Source organism: Silurus meridionalis, chromosome 26 (assembly GCF_014805685.1).
Source record: "Silurus meridionalis isolate SWU-2019-XX chromosome 26, ASM1480568v1, whole genome shotgun sequence".
NCBI classification, from domain to species: Eukaryota; Metazoa; Chordata; class Actinopteri; order Siluriformes; family Siluridae; genus Silurus; species Silurus meridionalis.
In genome coordinates this window covers 16,722,796-16,738,847 of record NC_060909.1, presented here as the reverse complement: position 1 = coordinate 16,738,847, position 16,052 = coordinate 16,722,796, and the positions used below count along the sequence as shown (strand labels likewise).

Sequence of the window (16,052 nt, the reverse complement as noted above, 5' to 3'; positions counted from 1 at the left end):
GAGTTTCGTTTGCTATTCCAGCCGTGGATCTTGATATAAATTGCTGAGAGAATCCTGTGTGTTCTACCTGTTGTAGAAAGTTAATAATGAACGTATAATGTATAAATGAACGGACTTCCTATCAACACAGCATTAAAAAATGGTGCAAAACCCTTCTCCGGCTGAGGGGCCGGTGGAAGTAGGGACCTGGAGTAATTACTCGACACTCTGATGCTGCTCTAACCAGTGAATGGTGTTTACCATGACTATTAGAAGAATTCAGTGAGGGGTAAATAAGCTGCCTTCTTCTCGCTCCATTCTCTCCGCTCCTTTGCGCATGCTAATTACAGAGAGCTGATCAGTGACAGCGATGAAGAAACAAAGCTTTAAACTTCAGTGCATGCGTTATCGATGATTTTGCAAGCACTTCTTTTTAGAAAACTGAATCAGATTATCTAGGACTTAGTTAGGGCTCCTACTGTGATCAGTGATCGTGGAAAACGTATTAGTTGTTTTCAAACAGGTGCTGTATAAGGTGAATCTCAAGTCATTAATAACAGTGGGGTGTGAGGTCCAAGTGAAAATATTCAATCGATTTTTGAATGAACAGAAATTCAAATATAGGGCCTTCAAGAAAAAATATTAACGCACATTTTGATAACTAAAGGCACATTTGTTGATCGAGTTGATGAGCCTGATATCCATATGTTTTACTTAAGATTAATCACTTGGTGTAGAAACCCAAAGAACCAGGAGGAACCTCGTGCATACACAGGAACATGCAGAACTCCAATCAGAAACGGGCTCAGGATCGACCCGAGGATCCCCCTTTTTTTTCTATTCCAAGTCATAAACCAGTCATATTAAAAAACATTTCACTGCCTGTCACATCATATGTGAGGCGATGTATCATGAATGTGAATTGGTAGTTCATCCGTTGAGATGTCAGACTTCTGATCAGAAGGTCATGAGTTTGAATCCCTTGAGCAAGGCCCCTACTCGTATACATGAGATAATTGTAAGTTCTAAATAACAACATCTGGCATAAAAATTAAGATATAATAAGGAAAGTGGCAGCACAGTGGCTAAGACATTAGATTTCTGTTTGCAAGGTCATTAGTTCAAATCCTCTATTGCCAACCTGCCACTGTTGGGCCCCTGAGCAAGGCGGGACCTGCCATACAGTGTGAATCTAAACATGTAAACTCTATAAACAAAGTTTAGATTTTCTCAGAATTCAAATAAAGGACACAAAACTTTCACACTGTGCTGTGTATTTCTGTCTTTCTGTTCAAAAGATAAGTCATTAATCTGCCTGCACTAAACTAAACCTCAAGTCCAGCGTACTTTATTGAGCCCCCCCTCCCCCTCTAAGTGAGAGAAAATCCCACAGTGCACAATCTGAGGCTTATTGGCTTTGTGCACAGTATGTGTCCAGCGTCAAAGGCTTCGAGCAGCCTGAACAAATAGTAATGACTTCCAGCTATTATTGTACTGATATTGAGTGCAGGATAATTATGAGGAGGACTGGAGAATTTATAAATAAATAAATAAATAAATAAATAAATAAATAAAAACCACCTCTGAAAAATGAAACAATAAAAAAGCTCAATAGAAATGAGAAAATGATTGACGAATAAATAAAAAAATCTCACACGATGCCATTTTTATTAGCTAAGGGACAGGGTTAGAAAATGAATAACTGATTTATTAATGTTTGCATATGGCTTCACTTTTTTATAAAAAAAATTAATAAATAAAACATGATCTAGATAAAAGTATTGGGACTTTTCAGCCAGATGTGTTTTCCCCCCAAACTGTTACCACAAACTTGCACACAATTGTATAGAATGTCTATGGATGCAGAAGAATTAATTTTCCCATCCAATTGACCTCTACCTCCAATTAAACTCTGAAATCAACACTACTGAACAACTTTGGGATTAATGTGAATGCTAACCAGGTCTCCTCACTTCCATTTAGACACCCTCATGTCTAAAACTCAAATCACCACAAAATCTAGTGGAACATCTTCCCAGAAGAGTAGAGGTTATTAGAACAGCAAAAGGGATGTTCAAGAAAAACATTAAACATGGTATTTTGGCAAGTGATTATCTTGAATGGGGCAAAATTATATATATTTTTTCATGTTATACTTTTATTAATTAAATATACAATTATTCAGTGGAAGTGACTGAAGTGGGGTCAAGACGTCTTCAGATATCGTGAATCGGGGTCTCCTGAGGTCTGGACCAAATATCCTCATACTGTTTTCATTTGTACTTCTGCTATTTATGCAAACTTCTGAAAAAATTTACCTTTCGAGACCAGGGCAATACTGCACCGGTTCTCCTCCAGCCAGATTTGTATTTTGTTTCTCATCTGAAATGCTGATTCCCTACACAATTCTTTCTGTGGAGTACAGTTTGTTCAGTGTTGAGTTGTCCACCTCCGCACTCTGGCTTTACATTGGGACGACTTGTTAGTTTGTCCCTCAGTGTCCACACAATGTCTGCTGGCAGCCTAACAAGTGATGCATCAAATCTTGGCCTGAAAGTCGTTGCCCTTATTCCAAAGCAATGGCAGAATTACCCACACACCATCTTACCAACAGCAGTGGCCTTTGCTTCTGTAGGAGAAGGAGAGGAAACATACCAGCAAACTCTGCCTTACACAAATACAGTCTACAATTAGATCAGTATGTAATGTCCAGTATAACCAGCAGCAGCAAACGAGGTGGTCACCTAGGGGTGTAGGGGTGAGCGCCCCCTGCCCCGCCACCGTTCTCACCATTTACAAGTTTCATGTACAGTATATATGTTTGATACTTGAGTATTTATAACCTTTTAACAGAAGGCTGTGAATCATTTGTACAGTACAGTGTTGGGGGTGGAGCTTTGTGGTGAAAGGGCACAGGGAGAAGTGATGATAGAAATGTCGGCTATTGTGCTAAAATGTCTAGAAACGTCCCTGATTATAACACCACCACTTCCCTCTACAAACTGTAATTTCTTTTATGTTTTTCCAGAATTATCCCTCGATAGGCTCCTTCGTATAACTAATATTTGAAGCTTTGTTAGCAAATGTGTTACATAATACAGCTGAAGCCCAATCATAAAAAAAAAAATAAAATAAATGTAGTCTCCCTCTGGCAAACCATTGACCTCACCAGACCTCACAATCAAAGCCAGCATGAACTTTTTCAGCAATTTAAGCTACAGTAGATGTTCTGTGCTCTTTGCTCTCAAGCAAAACATACTATTCTCGAGATACCGCAAACCCTGACCCTTCTACTTCAAGAAATGCCAGATCTTTCCTGATGCCCTGCTTCTGTTTGGAGTTTTTATAAATGGTAAACCTCTCACTGATGCTGAGGATGGGATTACAGTGAATGATCCACTTAGTAACCATGAAAATGTCTTTGGAATGCAATTAATATGAATAGTTTTTCTCCTCACACTTTCAAAGGTTTTGCACTCACCAGTGAACCGCAACTAATAAGACTTCATTATATATTTATAGACTTCTTGGTTACTTAGTTGACTATTTAATATGCAGTTACAGAAGATTTAGGATCGCAATACCTGGTGTCTTTCAGATGAGGATGGTGCAGAGACAAACTCAGAAGCGTTGGAAATCCATTGGTTTTCTTTCAATTGTCCAAAACAACGAAAAATTGTAAAAAGTCACTCCACAACTCAAGAGGGAAATTTCTAAATCTGCACCTCAAGAGGGTACAAAAAAAATTAAATAAAAAATAAACTAAGGAAATGGACCACAAAACAAAAAGGGAACTGAAATGCTGTATACACAGGGATATCAGGCCTCAGGTGACAACAATCAAAGTTAATTAGGGACACAGGGCGTAAATTGTGACATCTAGTGGGAGGAATGGGACACACAAGGAAATAATTAACAAAAAAGCTAGACCTAGCAGAGATCCTTCAGATCCTGACAGAAATGAAATAAAAATGGTAAAAATGGTCATCACTTTGGTTTGTAATTGAAACGATTTAAAATTCTAGTAGATAGATAGATAGATAGATAGATAGATAGATAGATAGATAGATAGATAGATAGATAGATAGATAGATAGATAGATAGATAGATGAGAAATAAAAGATCGGAAAATTTGAAAAAGGTTTTGACCTGCATAGCGGGGGTTCAGTGACTGATGATATAGATCGATGCCAGCTTTCCCCCAGAGATCAATCAAGTGAAGAAATGTTGAAGCACATGTGAATTTTACCTCAGGTGATAAATTGGGGCCAAACCTCTTCTTGTGAATGATATCTTCTCTATGAAGATATTGTATAAAAGATTTTCTATAGAGCTCTGAACTCAACCTTAGTGATGAATTGGAACAATATCGTACAATAATCGTACAATAATACTCGTCTTTACTAACACTCTTCTAGATGAATGAGCACCCCCGCAAAGGCTCCACAAACCCGAGGACCCCACAAATCCCCACAATGACACTCCAAAAAGTAGTGGAACATCTTCCCTGAAGAGTGGAGGCTATCATAGCAGCAAATTGGAACTAAATGTGGAATGGGATGTTAAAAAAATCACACACCTATCTCGTAGTGAGGTGACCACAAACCTTTGACAGTGACAGGAAAAAAGTTGAGAACTCATTTCCTGAGGAAACATATAAATCTTTAAATGTACAGATGGCTTTTGACAGAATTTTGGGTAGAATAGAAACACAATCACCACAGGCATGTTTTTTTAAACAGCTTTTCAACCCTCAGCCACGTATCTCTAAGCACCCTACATCCTTATCTTACATTCCAAATGTTCCATCAAATAAACCAGGTAGAAATTCAAAGACCAGAACGAAACAAATGGCATGGAAAAACATTTCTTTTCTTTTGCAGATATTCTAGTATGCAAAAAAAACAAATAAACATTTCTTCACAGCTTTTTAAACTGTCAATCATGATTCAAGCGGTCGAGCTTCAGCAGATCAACCAAGCACAAAACAAAGCCGCTGCACTTCACATACCATGACCAGGAATGATTATCATTTTAGATTTGCATTTCAAAGGTGTTCCTTCTTGACTGATTCGTTTTAGTGGCCAGTCCTGGGCTGTGAAGGACTATTTAAATACAAATACTTACAATAAAATGCATACAAATACATACATACAAAATGGTCCATCGATGGTCTGTTACATTTGTTTATTTTATACTAGTATATATTTTTTTCTCTTGGAATACATAAGCAACAATGCATGCATTAACACATCTTTTGTGATAGTACGAGTTCCCACGTTCCAAAACTAAGCTGCTAGGCAGACTGGGTGATAGGAGAGGCGATGCGTGTGTTGGAATGCAATGAGTATTCCTGCCATGAGTTTTAGAGATGATACTGTTTTTCCCATAAAACTATAATTTTATTACAATCGCTTACAATGACTAGACTCATCACTTCCCTGTTCGCATATAAACACCAGCGGCCCACTCCTCGTACTTCGCTACTTACATCCGAGATCAAATGACAAACCCAAATCAAACATGCGGATGATCCGCTGTGGCGACCCCTAATGGGAGAAGCCGAAAGAAAGTTATTAAATGACAAACCCATGATCATCAATCGTGGTAATTAAGTTCTGGATAATTGAGTTCTTAAAACACACGTCCCGACGTGATAAACAAAAGCAGGGTTGAGTTGTTTGATAACCATTTTCGTATACAGTTATCCCTCGCCACATCGCAGTCCAGCTTTGTCTCACTGTAACGCAGGATTTTACATGGAACATCTAATTTTGTTTTGCAGATTTTCGCGGGATTTTGCGGTATATAGGTAGTATTGTTAAGAGTTAATTTAATTTAATTATTTTTGTAGTAAAATAAGCATTTTCTTGCTTAACAATTAAGCTTTTAGAAGAGCCGTAAAACTCGTTTTATCCACACTTAATTCATCATCATCTTCGTCATTCAAGTTGGATCTTCACTGCCGAGTACCCATGTAGAATTTTTTTATGTTGAAATTTACGTAGGTTTAAGAATATTGAAAGTGTTTAAGTGAGGAGAAAAGGTGTATAAGAGTGTCGGGACGGTTTATAAAGCCTTAAAATATACAGGGATTTTCGCCTATAGCAGGGGGCGGGGTTTACTAGAGTCGACGCTAGAGTGTGGAATTGTACATCGATTTTACTGTTCTACAAAGTTCGGGACCTCCAGATAAAATGTCCTACAAAGTTCAGGACCTCCAGATAAAATGTCCTACAAAGTTCAGGACCTCCAGATAAAATGTGCTAATTCTTATATATTTTGTTTAGACGAATTAGAAAACAGAAGGTCAACGTTATTTCACGATAAAGATATCGATATAATTAACTATACACATGAAAGTACATTTGCCTACAACTGGGGTGGGGGTCATCTGAAGACCATGATGCCTCATAACTGTTCAACAAAAGAGCAATGAAAGTAGTACTACATGAAAGTTTATACATTTACCTTCACTTTGAGACTGAAAATTATGACCTAACTGTAATTTATTGATCTTTTATAGCAGAGTACATTTTCTTGACCAGATCTATGCATCTTCGACTGGGCGACAGGAGCTTTCAGAGCAGGAGAAAGTATAGACATAACAAAATATATGTAAAACAGTTAACAATTAAAAATTGCACTATATACAGAAGTAGATATATTGATTAAATGAATGTACAGATGTTATTTACAAGTGTGTGGTTTCCGAATGTACCATTAAGATTCCATGCATAAATGTGTCAGTTATGATGGGCAAAGTTATGAATATTTAAATTGTTCAGGTTGAGTATTGCCTGCGGGAAAAATCCGTTATTTTTTTATAGGCAACAGTTCGAAGAGAGAGTGGGCTGGGTGTGTGGGGTCCAAAGAGAATTTTCTTAGCCCTTTTCTCCACTCTGGAAGAGTGAAGATCTTGGAGGTTAGACAGTGGGTCTTGCAGTTACATTTGATGGCTGGTGAAAGTGTCATTGCCTCACATTTCTAAGGAGCAGTCACGTGATATTTTCCCTCAGAAACCAAAATGCCTGGAAACTGTTTAAACTTTACTACATTTGTGGCGATGTTACATATGCATTTTAAAAGTGCAGAATGATACTACCTACTACCTATATTTTATAAAATAGGGGATCAGGACAAAAGTTGGGTCCCTAATTATTGTTGCATTAAATGTACAACTTATCTGCACCATTGGCTAAGCAAAAAGAAAAAGTATATGCCTTTCACAGTCCCAATAGTGTGGAGGGAACCCACATCTGATGTTAGAGCTTGTATTCTATAATTATCCAATATTCACATTATATTTCCTAAGTTTTGAAACTGTAATATTCTGAGGTAATATCTTAATAGTCTCTAAAGCTACACAGCAATGGGACCAATTCAGCCACAATTCGGTCGTTTTTTCATGAAAAACAACAAATGAATGTAATGTTAATGGTGTCCATAAAAAGTGACATTTGTTATTTGTGTGACATCATTCTCATTGTTATATTACGTTTTGCTAAATTTTTTAAATTTTGAATGGATTGATGCAATTTTGACCTCAAGCTGTATCTTGGAATCTGGATCCAATTAACACTGAGCACTTAATGTTCATTTATTAGTGAAATTGATTGTTTGAAGGATATTCTTTCTTTATTTATTTGACATATTTCTTAATGTTAAACCCACCCCGGGACCTACTACAACTTGGGGGCACGTAACCAAGAAATATAAAATTCTATTGAATTTTCTTTCTATAGAGCTTTGACAATGGATAACTGGAATTAAATAGAGAAATATACTATAAATGAGTATTGTTTTACTTCTTAAATTGTAGAAACAAGAAGAGAGAACGTTTGCGTAATTGATCCCTATGTATCGTTTTTTTCAACTGAATTTTTTTTTACATCATTTCAGATCTACTAGAACTTTGGAACTTATTGAAACATGCAATTCAATTCAATTTTATTTAAATAGAGTTTTGTCATTGGACAGTTTTAAAAAAAATGAAAAACACAAGAACATACTATACATTGGTGGTGTTTAACTGTTATCATGCACTATTAAGGGGTCCAATCTATTCTGCATTTCTCTCTGTATTATTCTTGCTCCTTCGCCAACTCTCAGAAAAATTTCTAGAACATCTTGCTCGGCCTTCTATCGAGCTCCAACCCTATTGAACATGATGAAATGGGAGGGCCTCCTCACTCTACAACTTTTGTGGCTGAATGAGCAAAAAATCTCCACAAGCACCCTCCAAAACCTAGTGGAACATCCAGTGGAAGAGTGAAGGTTATTATAAGAGCAAATAGGGATGAAATGTGGAACGCGGTGTTCGAAAAGCACATACTGATCATATGGTCAGGTGTCCACAAACCTTTGTGCATATAATGTACTTTAACTCAAAACTATAAAATTATACTGGGATAATATACTGCAATATACTGAAATTATTAAGAGATGCCTGCTGTGCACCCAAGAAAGTGTGTGGGCATGTTTGAGCTTCCACAATATTTCTCCTTTCTGTCTTGGTATTCGCTAATCTACGTTCTCCCACTCTTTCTGGCACGTTCCCTTCATGCCGTTTCCAGCTGTTCACTGTGCGTTCTTTCAGCTCGGTGCAATCTGTTCTTTATCTTCCTTTTCCCATCTTTTCCGTATTACCTTGTTCTTGGCTGACAGATCTTTTTTTTTTTTAACACAAAGTCCACTAGAAAATCATTGGTGTGATTAAACATTGTTTTCAGGCACAGCTCTTTTTCACCTCTTGTATTTAGCAAGTTTTTTTTTCTTTTATTCAACATGATTAAACATTGTATTCGACCGCGGCTCTTTCTACACTCCGCGCGCATTATCCAAATGACTATTCAGTTATGTCTTTTAGCTCTAAATGGGAAAGGTATCGAATGAAAAATGTGAGCATTTTCTTTGAATGTGAAAGGCATCTAATGGAATATAATGGGCCCCTACACTTATTACTACAAAAGGGGAAAAACATCTTACAGAGGTTTTACTCATACATCTGCACACACATACATTGACTTGTGAATATATATTATACATTATATAGACTATATGGACAAAAACATTTTGGGCATGACTTTTCCAGCCATATGGCAATTGTATAAGATTATTTGGATGTGTTTTTTTTCCCCTTTACTTGAACTAGGAGACCCAAACCTGTTCCAGCTCAACCCTACTGAACACCCCTGGGGGTATAATGACTTTACTAATACCACAAGCACACTCTAAAATCTAGTGGAACATCCTCCCAGAAGAGTGGACATCATTATAACAGCAAATAGGACACGTACATCTTATGGTCAAACATTAATGCTTATATATATATATATACATACACACTATATTTCCAAAAGTATTGGGTCACCTGACCTTTCCTGCTATATGTGGTTTGTTTATTGATACAGGTGTAACGGTACACGAAAATTAAATATTAAATGTAAAACACACACACACTTAGAGACATCTGTATTACAAAAACTTAGGGTCTAACAAATGTAAACTATTTACTATTTTAATTTAAAAATATAATTTTGTTTTACAAAATATACACAGTACTGTTTCTCACAAAAGTGAGTGCACCCCATCACATTTCAGCAACCGTTTTAGTATCTTCTCAAGGGACAATGTTATAGAAATAAACCTTGGACATATTTTAGAGTAGTCAATGTGCAGTTTGTATAGCAGTACAGATTTACTGTCCTTGTAAAATACCTCAACATACAGCCGTTATTGTGTAAATAACTGGCAACAAAAGTGAGATGCTTGACAAGACCATACAAATTTGGGTATCTTGTATTAGAGCAGTTAGAATTTTGGTGCTTTGAGTATTGAGTATATTGTACAATATATATATATATATTTTTAGTCACCAGCAGATTTTCCTGGAATCCTAATTACATATACAAAGTACACTTCAAACGTCGAAGGCAGACAAGACATGGAGTCAAATCTCCAAGACTCGCCACTCTCGCCCTGGACTCGCTTCAGATTTCGAATTCACTTACCTTAAACCCACGTAATCAAGAACAAAAAAAGCTGTTTGTTCCAGTAACTGCATCACGATTTCCTTGAACTTCAGATCAGATTCACAAAAAAAAGCAAAAGAAAAACATTCACTCATCCCAAACAGATAATGAATGTGTTCCCTTGATGGTCATGTCTGCAATTACATTCACACAAAAAGAATAAAGCGATTATATATTTAATAAGACACTCTGACTAAATGGTCAACAGGGAGTAAATATGATTAAGAGTTTGGGTGTCTATTTCAAGATAAGAAAGAAATGACTAAGAGTGAGAAAAAACAAGTAAACACGTAAAAGTTACCTCATGAAATAGGTCAGAATACAGCTACTACTGAACCTATAATGCATCAACACAACTAACCACAACAACAAAAAAAACAAGACATTCGCTTCATATTCTACTTTCTATACCTTCATCAGGTTTCAAGGACAAATAGATCATAAATCGGTAGGATATTAATAATATGATTCTTTAGTAAATTAAATGACTAAAGTGATACAGATAGTTTTTTAGTTTTCTATACTGCTACACAAGGTTCACTGAGGAGTCTGAAGTATATCTTAAGGCATACAACAGGAAACAGCCTGGAAGGGTGCCAACCCTTAACAGGGGGCAATTAAAATGCCAATATAATGTTTTTGGACTGGGGGCGAAAACCTTAACGCAAAGGCTAACCTGTTCTGATGAACCTGAGGTATTCTGTCAATTCTACTCTGTAATCAAGTTCTTCTTCGTTGTAGCAATCTTTTTTTTTTTTTTACTTATGCTCCTCACCACTTCTAAATATGAATCCAATGAGCCAGAAATTGATTTCCATCCACCCTGTTTTTTTCTATCATCCTCTCCAGAGCCATGCTTTTATTCTAATTCTGGCAGAACCCATAGTCAAACAAAGTCTAATGAGAACTTCAGACCTCTGGTATGATCTCTATTGCAGAATTGGGCACTCTATGTCAGAAGGCTTTCTCCACAATCTCTCGGTAAGATGACTCATCCGAGGGTATGCCTCGAAATTTCAGTGCAAGTCCTGTTGAAATCTTTCATACAGAGTTGCAGGACAATTGCTAGACTTACAGGGTTTGGTGGCACAAAATCAAGACTTTTAGTTAACCCTTGCTAAGCAGGGCCAAAACAAGATATACTACAATTGGGGATGGTGGGATTTTAGGAAGGATGTATTTGGTACCTGGGCCTTCATTGGGGACTTACATGACTTAATTCACCTCTTAATACAACCACTATAAACGAGGGACGAATGTATTATCGGTTTGGCAGTTGCATTTAAAGTAAAATTGATAGTTGGGGGGGAGGGGGAGGGGAGGTTGCAATACCCCCAATTCCTGGAGATACCATTTAATGTAGTGTTTGATATTTCAAGTGTTCCATTACTTTGGACCATGTCCATCCCCTTTTCTCATCTTCAACTGTTTCGTATCTTCACCATTTCCTTCCTGATCTAAAATGCTAATGTAATGGACCACCATTTTGGTGAAGTTCTTCCCTTCATTTACGACCTTCGTAAATGACACAAGGAGCACTGGTACCTTATCGAGGCGAATTATGCCTCAGCGTGTCCACGTTGTACCGAACGCACATATATTTCACGTTCAGAAGATATCGAGAATTGCCAGGGATACGCAGATTGAGGCACTTAAAAGCAAGGGGACAGAACATTTAATATTGTAAACCCGTTTCATTTAACGGTGTGATAACGGGTTGGAAATTCATTACGCTGTTCTGCTACTGTGGATCGATACACTTACAGACACGTACAGTCTTTGGGCAACATTGCCATCTTCTGGCGAAAGGAGGTGTGACATTTTTTGTTTGTTTTAAAAACGGGGAAAATTCTTTACTCAAATGAGGTGTTATGTACACTAAATTTCCCAGTAGGTGTAAATGTGTGTTGGACTGTCAATTCCAATGCCCAGGATAAAGCATTTACTAAACCTAAACCACTGAATGAAGTAAAAACTAAACATTTTTGGGATCCCAACCGATAGCTGGTCAAGTGACCCCGATTCACAAAGTATTCTAAAAACGTGAAGATCAGAAACTGGGAAAACGAACTACAGAACTAAGGCTTGGTAAACTGTAGAGAACTGTAGAAAAGGTGGCTACACTAATGAAGATTCATGTATAATGTGACTGTGATGAGTTTCGAAAATTGGAAAAAGGTCTGACTGATCAATATGGGATTGTGAACAGTGATCATGATTGTATAGGGATTCGGACTCCAAGGCGGCCATGTTTGATGGCAACAGTGTCGGGTGGGAAATGGCGTTTGAGTCTGGAAGTGGGCTGACAAGTTAGGAATTTGGATTGTTCCCTTTTAAATTTGTAAACTTTTAAAATATATATTTATATATAAAAGTATAAAAGTACTTTGCGATTTTTTCTCATTTTAAACAAAGACAGCAATGGATCTTGGATCTACAGGCAAAGAATCTATTGGAAGTGGTAACTCAGTACTTACAGCTTTGGGTTAGTGATTGGTAGGTCAGGGGTTCAAACCGGAGTATTGACAAGCTGCCACTCTATAGGCCCCTGAGCAAGACCCTTAACCCTTAGTGCTCCATGGACATTGTATCATATACTTGTAACAGGTATAAAGCACCTTTACCTTTTTAGACATCCTTTGGTGAACCAATATACTTCTGAGGCAGGAGTGGCTACGGGTCATTCTTGAATGATTCGTTCATTCAGAACGAGTCTTTAATGTGACTCAGAAGAACATCTTCGTAGGTTGTATACAGGAAACAGAATTGAGTAGTTCATCTTATTGGAACTACAGTCAAAGTTAGTGTTATGCAGATGTGTTGGGGGGATCTGCTTATTGAAAATGTAACATTTTATTTCATTTTTGATCAAAGGAACGAAATGAACGATATTCAAAGATACAAATCACTAAAATGATCCCATCTTTCCATCACTAATCTAATGGGGGTTTTTTTTGTTTACATCTTTAATTATTTACTTAATTAACTTATATAAGCGTACAAACCTCAAATCTCAGTGCGAGATTTGGATTTGGAATGGATCCCTTCTGGATTCGCATGGAGAAACCGTTGGAGTCGTAATCATATCAAGAGAAAAGAAAAAAAATCTAATATACACGATAATCAGATATAAAAGACTGTGGCTTTTTTTTAAAGCCTTTTTTTTTATTATTCACGAGATTAGAAGTTACAACAGTTCTTGCAAAAAGTTCCCTTCTTTCATAAATCACTTGCAGCTCATCACACAAATACTTTAATATTACATGAATAATAATAATAAGTAGAAAAACAGTAGCAAAACGATTGCTAGCACATTTCTTGCTCTTGGTTTCTACCCAGATAGTAAATACAGCGTATCGAAGTTCAGTCCACACTTTCAAAACTGGAGGAAAAAAAAAATCACATATTTATAAGCCCTGGTGCAAAAAGGTACGGCGAACGGTACACTCCGACATTACGTACAACTTCACGAACAATAACAGCCACTGCGTTGATAGGCTTATTAGGTGGGACATGAGCACAACTGCTTTACATTCATAAACACTGTTCAAAAGCTGGTTCTTTTACAAATTTACAAGCAAAAGCATTAAATAAAGCAACAGTGCGTTTTTGAGATGAATACGAGTACAAAGTTCAAGGATTAACAGTGCTGTTATGTTATTGTGCAAGGAAAAATTCTTGATGTTTTAAAGCTAAGCTGACTCATCTAAACCCCCATCAGTGCAAGTCAGAAAACTTTCATGAAAATGGCTGGACTTACAGACTTGATGGCATGGATTTAAGAGTTTCAGCTAACCTTTGAGTTGTTCAAGGGGTAACACGAAGGTATTTTACAATAAGGGTGGTGCAATTTTAAGCAGCATACATGTAAAATGTGCTACATATGTAATATTATAGATTTAAGTCCTTGTTTGACACTGTAGGACCATTGCTCAGTAATTCGTAGCAAGTGGCAGCTCAGTAGTTGAGGCGCTCAAGACAGTGGACTTCACATCAAAAGTTTAAATCCCATCACCACGTTTCCAATGTTGGGCCCTTGAGCAAAGCCCTTGTTGTATAAATAGTTGTAAGCCGCTCTAGAAAAGGTTGTCAAATTCTGTACAAAAATTAAAATAAATCATTAAAAAACGATCAGTTTGGCAATGAATAGTCGGGGTGCTGCGGTACCCTCTGTAGCCCCAATTTCCCGTGTCAATTTCTTAGTAATCTCTATTAATGCCACAGCTGACAAGATCACGAGCCACTTTCTTAATTAGGATTAACCAAGGAGACACCACCAGAATGTAATTACAGTTGCGATGTGTTCCATTGACCCTATCGCAAGTTGAGACATGACCTAGTCTACCCAAGAGTCTTAAAGAATAGTGATCAGTATGGGGTGGTAGTCTGTAAATTGTTAATCATTAAACAGTACATCATTTAGCAAAACAAAACAACTGACACCACTGTACTGTATAAACTATACAGAATATATGTATTTTGTCGTATCGTCATTGTAAGCTCGAAAAAAAACTTATCGTAACTCGAACCCAGCCATTAGGGTTGCACAAGCCTGTCCCAAGAAGAGTTGCGTTGGGAAGGGCATCCAGCGTGAAACATGCCAAATCTAACATGCGGATCACGGATCAAAAATTTCTACCGAATCGGTCGAGGTCTGGGTTACCAGCGACCGCCACAGGTATCGTTAGCCAACAGGGTTCCGGAGACAGCAGGGAAAGGAGAAGTGTAGGAGAGTGGAGGTTTGGGTGGGCACTTCGAATAATGGCATTGAGTAAAAGACAGGAGGTGGAGCTGGAGGTAGCAGAGCTGAAGATGTTGAGGTTTTCGTTGGGAGTGACGACGATAGACAGGATTAGAAACGAGTTTATTAGAGGGACAGTGCATGCAGGACGTTTTGGAGACAAGGTGAGGGAGGTGAGATTGAGATGGTTTGGACATGTGCAGAGGAGGGACATGGGGTCTATCGGTAGAAGAATGCTGAGGATGGAGCCACCAGGAAGGAGGAAAAGAGGACGGCCAAGAAGGAGGTTTATGAATGTGGTGAGGGAAGACATGCAGGTGGTTGGGGTGAAAGAGGCAGATGTAGAGGACAGGGGTATGGAGACGGATGATCCACTGTGGCGCCCCCTAAGGGGAGCAGCGGATAGAAGTACAATCGTAACTCGAGGACCATCTGTATACATACGTCTCGACATACAGTACCTTCTCTAACACACCTGTTTTAGTAGTTTCGATATTACCAGTTTGTTAAGTACATTCAATCGAGTCTAAAAGCACCCTTGCTTTCTGTGGTTAACAATACTGTTTCAACAATATATACTTTCTTTATTTTTTAGCCCAAGTCTACTTACCCTTGTCATATTTTGGCTGAACGCAAGGCTAGAAAGACAGGCAATTGCATGGGGCCCTGAGTATTGAGCTAGACCCTCTGAAATCCAACAATACGTTCTAGAAAGTATCAAAACTCACAATAAACGAGAATAAACATGTAGTTGGTCTTTGCAAAAAAAATTGTAAATCATCAATTAAAGCGGACTCGGTGCTAATGTAACAATTTTAGGCTTAAAACTGACCAACGGATGCAAGCGGCAGCCAAGACGACGTACATTAATCCACGGCTTTTTGAAGGTTATTCAGTTCGTTCGCAGCCATTGTCATAGCCAAACCTGCGTGTTTGTGTTCGGAGAAAGGAAACCCACCGATTACGCATAAATCTCTAAGCAAACATTAACCTGAGCTCGGGTTCGAATCCCGGGGACCCGATACATTTATTAATCATCTGCTACTCCTTGCATTTCCGGATCGGTAACCTCCATCGTTTCCCGACTACATCAACACGGCTAGTGCGTTTTCAGGTGTTATGGCTTTGAGTAACGGCTCGTACATTTGGTAGCACGTTTAGAATCTGCGATCTCTTTCACTCAAAGGCCCTTTTGTGTCTTCATAGAGCAGTAAAAAATATACAAATCCTTGTGCTGCTGAAAAAGGATTCTTTATATATATATATATATATATATATATATATATATATATATATAT

General features: G+C 37.8%; 1 long non-coding RNA gene across 2 annotated transcripts in view; it reads right to left on the bottom strand.

The window, feature by feature from the left end:
• LOC124379595 overlaps positions 1-3,869 on the bottom strand; it is a 62,368-nt gene extending 58,499 nt beyond the window's left edge. Inside the window, exons 1-2 of one of the 2 annotated variants that reach the window (XR_006924459.1) lie at positions 3,564-3,869; positions 2,116-2,608 (exon numbers count right to left, since the gene is read on the bottom strand). This is a non-coding gene — a long non-coding RNA (uncharacterized LOC124379595). Of the gene's footprint in view, positions 1-2,115; positions 2,609-3,563 lie in introns of those variants that run through there. The other variant, XR_006924460.1, reaches the window with a different exon arrangement.
• Positions 3,870-16,052: the final 12,183 nt, after the last annotated feature.